Raw genomic sequence first — 11,879 nt, forward strand, 5'->3', positions numbered from 1 at the left:
GACTCAATATTATTAAAATAGCCATATTGCAAAAAGCGTTTTATAGATTCAACCCTATTCTTATCAAACTACCAATGTCACTTTTCATAGAACTAGAAAAAAGCTATTTTAAAATTCATATAGAACAAAAAAAGAGCCCAAATAGCCAAAGCAATCCTAAGCAAAAAGAACACAGCTAGAATCATCAAACTACTGGACTTCAAACTATATTACAAGGCTACAGTAACCAAAAGAGCCTGGTACTGGTATAAAAGCAGACATTTAGACTGATGGAACAGAATAGAAAACTCAGAACTAAAGCCCCTTACCTAACAAAGCCAACAAAGACAAATGATGAGGAAAGGACTCCCCATTCAATAAATGATGCAGGAAAACTGGATAGCCATATGCAGAATAATGAAACAAGAGCCTTACCTCTCACCATTTACAAAAATTAACTCACGATGAATTAAAGATTTAAATACAAGAACTCAAACTATAAAAATCCTAGAAAGAAACCTAGGAAATACCTTTCTCAACATTAGCCTTGGCAAATAATTTTTGGCTAAGTCCTCATCATAGCGGGACAATTGGGGTAAAGTGGCTAGAACATGTTGCTGTGTGTGTTGACTAACTGGAATATGCTCTTGTGAGAATGGGACTTAATCTCAGACAATTCTACCAGAGGATTAACAGCAAAGTGCTCTCTACAGCTGCAGCATTTCAAGCATGTGGGGGAGAAAAATTCCTTCACTCCTGTGAGAAGAGTTGCATGACACACATTATCTTTTACAACTGTTTTAAACTATGCTAATTAATCTTTGGCCTGCCTAATAGACATCTGCTTCTTTTCACCAAGGAGCTCACTAACATAATGAGTAGCAGTGAAGAAATCAAAATTCATTCTAACTGTACTTTTGTACTCATTTGTAAACGTATAAAACTGTGTTTTCTATCTTGGATTTCCTTAGTAATAATAAATTTGCCGAGTAACATACTTTTTTCATATTTGTCAACAGAGGGACACAAATTTTTATGTAGTTAATTCAGAGGAGAAGGTCTTATCTACCAAAATAGCCTATAATATTATTGAAAACAAAGACTATCTTTTTTTGTTTCTATAATTCCTAAAGTATTTAGAAATATGAATAATTATGCATAGGTGGCATAAATAGACAATAGGGACATAAATGTAACAATTCTACATGTATTTAATTAAAATGTACTGCTATATTATTACATCTATTAGCTTAGTTTCTTTGTAAAGACCTCAGACCCAACAATCTAATAATGCCTAAAAAAACTGCATAATTAGTATGAGAGGTATAGTTGTGTCCTGATTTCTGATTCTCATTCCTCTATCTATGAATCTCATTATTAAAATTAATTCTCCTGGGTATAGAAATATTAGATAATAAGGCCAGGCGCGGTGGCTCAAGCCTGTAATCCCAGCACTTTGGGAGGCCGAGGCGGGTGGATCACGAGGTCAGGAGATCGAGACTATCCTGGCTAACATGGTGAAACCCCGTCTCTACTAAAAATACAAAAAACTAGCCGGGCGTGGTGGCGGGCGCCTGTAGTCTCAGCTACTTGGGAGGCTGAGGCGGGAGAATGGCGTGAACCCGGGAGGCGGAGCTTGCAGTGAGCCGAGATCAGGCCACTGCACTCCAGCCTGGGAGACAAAGCGAGACTCCGTCTCAAAAAAAAAAAAAAAAAAAAAAAAAAAAAAAGAAATATTAGATAATAATCAAGGCCATGTGAGGAGTATCATGAAATATTAAAGTCTCATTAAAACATCAGCACAATTCAGTACCCAACATTCACAGAGATACAAACTGGGTTACTTCCTTCATCAGGACTGAGTACAGTTATCTAAATAACCTTAATTATTCTGTAGATGATCCAAGTGCTAAGCATCATAACTTTTTTTCATGATAATCTGGATTTATCAATCTCAAGATGAACTGTTTAACTTTTTAAAAATTATCTTTTCAAGGACTTTGTTATATCCTTATTGTCAAAATTTATCTTCCCCAACATTCATTTTTAGACAAGTTAAAAAATTGAATTCAGAATCATAGTCATCTAGGAGACACAATGAATTTTCTGTTACTCCTTAATTATACCGGGTTTTCATTATTATTTATTTTCTTGAAACAATAAAAATCATTTCACCATTTGTTTGAAATGATACAAAGTGAAATAAACCAATTAATTCTAATAAGTTTATTATTTTAGGTTGTAATCAAATATATAATATGAATGATGCATAAAATTTATTAATATACTACATGTATGTCTATAATAAATATTTTTCCTCCTTTATCAAATACAGTTTTACTATTTTAAAACGGATTAATAGCATGTTCTTTATTTTGAACCACATTAACAGATATCCTTAATAAATATCACTTTATTGCATATACCTAATATAAAATATAGATTAGGAGTTTAAATCAAAATGTCATTAATTATCTCATCCTTGTATTAATCCATTCTATCAACTTATTTGCAATTTATGATTTATGCAATGTTGAAAGCAGGCACTGTGTAGTTAAAGTAATCACTCTTACCATATTGTCATTTAGGAGAAAAAAATGTCAAGGAAAGAATGAACAGATCAAAGGATCAATATAATTTCTATGAATTACTAATGTTTTCAACTTAACGTTAGATAACATGCATTTTATAACTTTCTGCAACATTGACTATACTATACGAATTATAACAAAGTATAACAAAAAAAAAAAAGCACAATAGTCAGAAACTCCCATATTAAAGTACTCATTGAGTTCAATGCGGTCTGCTTTGACCAGATTTTTATTCCATCTTACTGGATGGCAAACAGTGAATGAGAGATGTATGAAGGGCTCATCTAAGGGACACAAAAATATACAGTAACGTATAAATTATACGTTCTACTATATTGGATTTTGGATCAATTTTTTATCTTGGGATAAATCTGTCTCTGAGAAAGTTATCACAAGCAACAGACACATGACTAAACAAAAAATAAACATGCATTTTATAAAATTTCCTGTACTATATAAGAAGTAAAATCATGGCAACAGTCCTCAGAAAGACCTGAGATGCTCTAGTAGGAGAATACTTATTTCTGTTATTCTGCTCTTGAAGTAACACTACATGTTTTTCTCATAACACAAATTCCAAAGAAAGTTAATGTCTTTGGCTCCTTGCCAAAGATAATCCTTGTCGGTGGATTATCTTCTTTGGGGTTAAGAACTTTTCATTTTCTAAGTTGCTCCTGCTAAAGACCAGAGCAGGAAGTAAGTGAGAAATACCTTCTGTTTTATTGAATGTCTATCAAATCCCAAGTAGCCTCCTGTGATTGTTTTTCCCTCTTACCAATTTATCATTGCCAACTCAATCTGCATCTCAATAACTTTTAGTGCACTTAACTTTACGAAAATATTTACTTATTATATTTGCTGATAGCTCAAAAATTCTATTGGTATAAGAGTAAGGAGAGAAGAAAGATTAGAGGCATTGAAACTAAAATAAAAATGAGAAAAATAAAAAGATGGTTAAGTGGATGAAAATTTTATAAATAGATAAACATGGCAAACGATCAAGCCAGATTGAAGTATGTGAAGAGTTGATGTGATGGTAAAGCAAAAAGTTCCATGATGCTGCTAGAAGTCTGAGGGAAGAGAGGAGGAAAATTATCATCAAAACTAATTATTTAAATCCAAATTATATATTTTTTAATGCTTTATAGAAAAAATATTTGATACAAGAATATAATAAAATACAGTAAATTGACGGATGCATAAGTGTGCGTATGACATTTAGAAGCAGCTAGCAATGAGTCAAAAACAGAACGCTGGAAACATGCTAAGTGAACTAACTCAGGAGAGGAAAACCAAACATCCTATGTTCTCACTCATGTGGGAGCTAAACTATAAAGACACAAAGGTATAAGAACGATACAATGGACTTTGGAGACTCAGGGGGAAAGGTGGGAGGAGTGTGAGGGATAAAATACTACGCACTAGGCACAGTATACAGTGCTTGGGTGTTGGGTGCACCAAAATCTCCAAATACAACACTAAAGAACTTACTCGTGTAACCAAACACAACCTGTTCCCCCCAAAACCACTAAAATAAAAACATAGGACGGGCGCGGTGGTTCACGCCTGTAACCCCAGCACTTTTGGAGGCTGAAGTGGGCAGATCACGAGGTCAAGAGATTGAGACCAGCCTGGCCAACATGGTGAAAACCCGTCTCTCCTAAAAATACAAAACATTACCTGGGTGTGGTGGCGGGCGCCTGTAATCCCAGCTACTTGGGAAGCTGAGGCAGGAGAATAGCTGGAACCCTGGAGGTGGAGGGTGCAGTGAGCCGAGATCACACCACTGCATTCCAGCCTGGCAACAGAGTGCGACTCTGTCTCAAAAAAATAAAATAAAATAAAAACATAAAAACATAAAATGACAAAAAAAGAATAAGAAAATTGGTAACAAATTAGGTAATAAAAACAAGGTCAATGTTTTATTCAACTGAATTCCTCTATGAATTTATAAGTTCTATCTAAAAACTAGCTTATATTTTACCTTTAAAAATAATCTTTAATTTGGGATAAGATTCAATATGAAGATATCTCATTAGAAAACTATTAATGACACTTTACTTGCCGTCCATCTCTTCTTGTAGACAAATGGCTACATGTTTGACTATAGATATAGATATAGATACATAGATAGATATTTTATACATAGTACATTAATAATGGGTAGTTTTAAATTTCTCATTTTAACATTCATAATTTAGAGAGTTGACACTATGCGTGTTCACTCAATTCTTCTCTTATTTTTCCTTTTTTCTTCCTTCTTTAGGTAAATTGCACATTTAATAAAAAGACGAGAAAATATGATACTGATGTGAAAGCTGTTCCTAATTACATGATTTGCTCAAAGCTCATTATTTTTTGCATAATAATGACAGATAATTTAAACTTAATGCATAGGCAATTTCTTTGAATATCTACACCAATAGCTTTAGAAAGTCAGTGATCTCAGGGCTGACGTAAGAATTTCTAGGACAAATTGAGAACTGAACTAAAATTTCATTGTCCTGTAACTTCTTCCCAATTTTTTTTTTCCTTATGTTTGCTCAGTGAGTTAAAAATTTCTCAAATATTAAAGATTATTTTATTTTTTTGAGACGGAGTCTCACTCTGTTGCCAGGCTGTAGTGCAGTGGTGTGATCTCGGCTCACTGCACCCTCTGCCTCCAGGGTACAAGCGATTCTCCTGCCTCAGTTTCCCAAGTAGCTGGGATTACAGGCGCCTGCCACCACGCCCAGCTAATGTTTTGTATTTTTAGTAGAGACGGGGTTTCACCATGTTGGCCAGGCTGGTCTCAAACTGTTGACCTCATGATCTGCCCACTTCAGCCTCCCAAAGTGCTGGGGTTACAGGTGTGAGCCCCCGCGCCAGTCCTGTGTTTTTATTTTAGTGGTTTTTGGGGAACGGATGGTGTTTGATTACATGAATAAGTTCTTTAGTGTTGTATTTGGAGATTTTGGTGCACCCAACACCCGAGCATTGTATACTGTGCCTAGTGTGTAGTCTTTTATCCCTCCCACCCCTCCCACCTTTCCCTCTGAGTCCCCAAAGTCCATCGTATCATTTTTATACCTTTGTGTCCTCATAGTTTAGGTCCCACATGAGTGAGAACATAGGATGTTTGGTTTTCCTCTCCTGAGTTAGTTCACTTAGCATGTTTCCCAGCGTTCTGAGTTTTGACTCATTGCTAGCTGCTTCTAAATGTCATACACACACTTCTGCATCCGTCAATTTACTATATTTTTTATTATATTCTTGTATCTAATACTTTTTCTATAAAGCATTGAAAACAGTATAAAATTTGGAATTAAAGAATTGGTTTTGACGATAACTTTCCCCCTCTCTTCCCCTCAACTTCAAATAGCATCATGCAACTTTTTGCTTTGCTATCAGCTGTTCACATACTTCAGTCTGCCTTGATCATTTGCCATGTTTATCTATTTATAAAATTTTCATCCACTTAACCATCTTTTTATTTTTCTCATTTTTATTTTAGTTTCAGTGCCTCTAATCTTTCTTCTCTCCTTACTCGTATACCAATAGAATTTTTAAGCTATCAGAAAATATAATAGGTTCATAGTCCATAGCAATACAATAAATGTCATGCATATTGTTTTTCTCATATTCTTGCCTACTCTACCCTTAGTTTGAGGAGAAGATGGCCTGATGCCCTGAGCTAAAGACATTTCTAGCCAATGGGGATTATTTTACTTTTTAGGGTCCTGTTCTGAGACTTGATTGACAGCCACCGTTGCTTTGACCTCCTAGAGGTCCCAGCATAAATGGAAAAAAAAAAAAAAGTTAGAAATATAGAGCTCTAAATAAAAGATGAAAACATGGGAGACAGTGATGCACTGTTTCAAGACAGTTGAAAAGACAACTTTGATGATAATTTACTATTTGTTCCTCTTCTAATACATGCTACCACATTATATTTATTCTTAGTATAGCCTCTCACATAACTTAAATGATTTCCTTGTTATTACTCAGCATAGTACCACCAGAATCCTTCTTTATTAAATATTAATTTAGAGCTTAACAAGTATCTAGTATTTTAGAAGGACTAGTGGATAATAATTGTAAGTAATACATAAATGTACTTATAATTATTAGATAATGAGAATGTTTAGCATAACTTTGTATTAAGTATTGTTGTAGAAATGAACATAGAGCTGTAAAAAAGAATAAGTTTGCCAATTAGTACTTTTCAGACTTGAGATTTAAATTTTTCCACAAGTGTTAGAAGAAAGAGCAGCAGAAACAGCAAATGTAAACATTCTGAGGTTAGTACATACTTTCAACTGTGCCAGTATGATTTAAGCATAATCAGTTAGGCTTAGTGTGACATGAGCTGAGGTTTGAATAAAGTCACTGTAATGCACAACCTTGAGAGCCAGGAAAAGAAACACAAATTTAATTCTAAAGGCAATGAAGAGCAGTATGTGACAGATTTTAGTGGGATGAGCCACTTAATCCAATTTATATTTTAAATGATTGAATTTATTTCTCAGTGGCAAACTTTGCTACCTGTAGTATGGCCCATGGAAAAACAGTATCAACACCAACTGGAAGCTTGTTAGAAATGCAGAATCTTTGGCTCCACTGCAGACCTGCTGAATCAAGTCAACATTTACAAATTTCCAAGAGAATCCTTATATAATGAAATACGAGAAGCACTGGTTTAAGACACTCTTCTTTGATCCCACTGATTTTGTGCTGCTACAGACAAATTAGAGCCCTCCACAGGTCTCATCCTGAAGGTTTTTGTTTTTCCTTTTCTGTTCTTTTCTCAGTGCATCATGGCTTACCACATCATTTTATATCTTTCAAGTCTTCTTTTCTTCTCAGTTTCATCCTCATCCTGCTGGAGTGTATTTGCAGAAAGGGTTCAATGAAGGTATATCTGAATATGTGCACAGTCGAAGTGTGGCTGCTTTTAGAATTCAAGATTAAATACTTTTCTGCAGAACTGTAATGATATTTATCTGTTCTAGAATCTGGCATTGCTCGTGATTAGTATGATGTTAACATGAAAGTTGTTCTATTGTAAAGAATCTTTTTTTAATATTTTGTTTATTTTTTGCTTTTACTCTGGAAGCTTTCATAAAAATTTTTAAAAACTTGGTGTTGTTACATGTGAATATTCTTAGAGTTGGGGGGTGTTTTCCTTAGTATTAATTTGATGATATCTTATTGTTTGTCTCTAGAAATCTTATTTGCAGTATATTGGACATCTAGTATTTATATATATATATTTTCCCATTGTTTTATGTTTTGTATCTTTTTTTGTGAAAACAAACAAACAAACAAACAAACAAACAAAAACAGGCTTTTACATCTAGAAAGTGGCCTGACAGTGACAGCTAGGCCTTAGTGTTGTTAGAAACTGGCCTAACACTCCAAAGTAGGTTACATTGTTTTGTGGTGGACAAAAATAATTGCACAGACATCAACAGGAGACAAGATCACTATGAGACGGTGATAAAGTGAGACCAAAATAAGGTCACCGTTCAACTCATAACTTATGAAATATATCCCTCTCTCAGCTCTCGTGAGTGATTGCAGCTGCCTGTGTTCTGCTCACGGTATGATACAATTTATTTAAATATTCAGTCGTAGAACTTCTCCTACCTCCTAACAGCACCCACTTCAAAGTGAATTCCAATTTCCATACACTTTTTCCAAAATGGCGCAATAAAAGTCCAAATCTAGTAACAGCTTCTTTCTAATACTCTCTTACTGAGACTATCCACCATGCCTTAAAGTGTGTTTCTGTCTCTGCAATTAGTAATCCACCCAACTTGTTCATCTACAGCTGTGCTTCTAGTGATCTTTTGCTGGAAGGCATTGATGAAAGTAGTCTCTTAAAATAGACAGGGGCAATTTTAGTTTCACTTGACAAACTGGTAAACTGAAACTTTAAAAAGTTATTTGATTTATAGTGTATTTTTTATCAGAAATTATTTTCATTTCACATCTCCTCAGTGATGCATTTGAATTCTCGGTCAACCTAGAAATATTTACCCTCTTTAGTTTTATCTCATACTGCAGATATTGGCAAATCCTACATGCCTTCCTATAAAACTAATTATTATGTCTCTGTTCTACAGTGTTCTTACTTCAAGTTAGATAATTATGACTACTATGTTGAATGTGTGCACTACTTAAAGATCTTTAGGAAGCAAATGACTCACTTTAAAAATTTTTCTTCATTGTTAGTAATAAATTTTCAGCACTATAGGAGTCCTAAGGAAGGGGTTAAGAGAGATATTCTGGAATATCAAAGCACATGGGCAGCACTTTCTCTCCTTGAAATAAGAATTGGTACTGGTGACAGAAGGGATGCATATACATCAAGTCATGGGAACTTCGACTCAGAGATGTTTTAGGGGCCATGGATTCCAGGTCACTAATTTCACAGGTGGAGAAAATTGTGTGTATATACAAACACACACACACATATACACACCCAAAATAGTTTTTTTTTTAGGTTCATCAGATAATTTGTTCATGAAAAAAAATCTATCCTAATGGCAGTTGTGGATGCCAATATTGAGAAAATACTTAATTCTTATTATTGCGAATGCTGAAAGGTGGTTTTTTTGAATCAGAATTTTAAACTATGTATCACAAAATTATAACACTCACACAATTAATAGTATTAAATTTCCATTCTATTTTATTATTCAATATATGTGACTCTAAGTTGCCTATATTAATTAATGTAATTTATTCTTATTGATATTTATTGCACAGAATAATATCCAACTTCTAAGAGAGCAAGAAAATTCTCCAGCTTAGTGATGTATTATTTACCACTCACTTTCTAATTAAACGTTTCAGTGGATGATTCTTTCTATTTAGTGGGATTTAATTTCATCTCTTCAATGACTAATTAGCCTGACTGTTGATATAAATCTCTGAGGAAGCAATATTTCTGTAAATCAGATTGTTCATATAATATACATTGTAGTGAAATATTATGCTCACTGTATTTTGGAAATTGTGAAAATGAAAGAGATTTAGAAGTCAATAAAATTCAATTTTGTTTTATACATTTCTTAACTAATGAGAGATTTTTTAAACATCTATTAAATATACTTTATATCTTTTGTAATCAGTGCTGTAAAACTTTGTAACATGATAGACTGCTGATTTTAAATTAGTAAATTGCTAAATTAGGTTCCCAGTGTAAGAATGATAACTGAACCTCTTTTGTACAAGTCATACTTGGGCAGGATTAATCACTTCTACATCTTTGCAGACAATGTCATTTTTGTGCAATATAGGTATATTATATGACTAATTAAACATCGTGATTTATTGATCTTTGCAATATGTGATATGTGAGTGCCCATTCTTTATCTGACATTCCTCTACATGCTACAATTTCATCAGGAAAGGAAACAGACACAGTTTATGTTCTCATGGATTTTATAGTTTGCTGGAAAAATTCAGTACTTAAGAGCAAGCTAACATGGAAATACTGAAATTTAATCTGAAAACTAACTGTTAAGCTGAGATCAAAAGAATGACCAGCAGTTCCCTGGTGAATTTAATATAGGAGGATGGGTAAAATAAAATTTCCTTCAAAGGAAATCATGTGAAGGCTCATATTTTAAAGAAAATTGAGCACATTCTAAAATGTAAGAGGTGTTGTTTTGATGAAGTGAATTGAGTTACATAGATATAGATGAGAAAGAAGGCTAGAAATGAGAACATGCATCACCTTAGGAGGATGATGTATGGCAAGAACAATGAAAAGCCATGAAATCATCTTCTACATAGGTGTGACACATTCTGCTTTGTGATTTTTAAAGGTGACAGTCATTATGGAATAGATTACACATTGTAGGGGAGAAATAAAAGGTGTAGAGAGATATACTCTAGTTAAGATATAATGGAGGAAGGAATGAAGTGTTAACATGACTCTAGAAAGCAGTGGATGTTTTCAAAACATACAGGAAATACACTGTGAGCAAGGTCAAATGGCAGATTATAAATAGACTGATGAATCGTGAAGCACAAAAGGATATTTTAAAAGTCAATCTTTTATAATTGAATTGATGACAGTGTGAAGTTAGAAAGTCATGAATAATTGGAAATCAATGACATGCCAATGACATGTTGTAGGTTTGAACAGTTGAGAAAATAGTTCTAACATAGAAATAGGAGTGTGGCATGCAGAGAGGAGAATCATTTAAGGGATATGTGTAACCATCTACAGAAATACTATGAATGAATATACTGAAAAGTGGAAAGAAATCAAGTGCATGGGATATTCATTAAGAGCAACAAAGAAAGAGAAATCTTGAGTAAAGGTGATGAAATTAAGTTTGTTAAATACTGATGAAAAAAACAAGAAATTTAAAGGTCTTGAACTGTAACTTGAACTGTGAGCCACATACGACTCACAGGTGTGATTAGCAAAAATAGAGTGTCTGTGAAGAAGTAGGAGCAATAGTAGATTGGACGGTATGATGCAATATTGAATTATAAAGATATGTTTGCTGAAGAAACATGTTTAGCTTTGAAGAGTGGTAAATAGTTGGGGATAGCTATTGCGCTAATTTTACTAGTTTTTAATTTAAGAGATTTGAACTTTCTTAAATACTGATGAAGAGACTAATATAATTTGAATAAAAATAAGATACAGGAAATCAATAGCATGAACTTGTCATTAAGGAAGCTGATTAAGGACACTATGCAGACAATGTAAATCATGGTGTTAAAAAATTAGGAAGAGTATCTGCTTTCCATTGTGATGGGAGAATAAAACGGAATGTGTGCAAGCATAGATAGGTTTGCATATTTATAGAGGAAACTCCCTTTGAATTATTAATATTGTTCCATTGTCCTCCTTAAATTTTGAACCTCCTTTCTCATACATACCCTTAGTAGTTAAGTCTTTGGCTGGGTATGTTTAAGGGAGGGGGTTCAAAGATTTAAGAAGGGCTATGGAGCAATGTAAGATAGTAACTATTTCACATCTATCACAATGGTTGAAAATTTTGAAAACTAACAAATTAAACGTAAATATGGTGGTGGAGCAACTCAGATCATTGTTGCCCTGCCTGTCAGAACGCAAAGCGATACAATCATTTAAGAAAACTGTTTGGAGGTTCATTTAAATTTAAATTTAAACTTACATATCTATATTGTGACCTAGCAACTCTATAGCTGGAAATTTGCACAAGGAAATGAAATACATACTCACAGAAAGATTTCTAAGAGAATGGTCATAGCAGCCATAATAAAAATTGCAAAATCAAAAGATAAGTAAAATATGCACCCATAGGATCACAGATAAAA

This window comes from Macaca fascicularis, chromosome 17 (assembly GCF_037993035.2).
Source record: "Macaca fascicularis isolate 582-1 chromosome 17, T2T-MFA8v1.1".
NCBI lineage: Eukaryota > Metazoa > Chordata > Mammalia > Primates > Cercopithecidae > Macaca > Macaca fascicularis.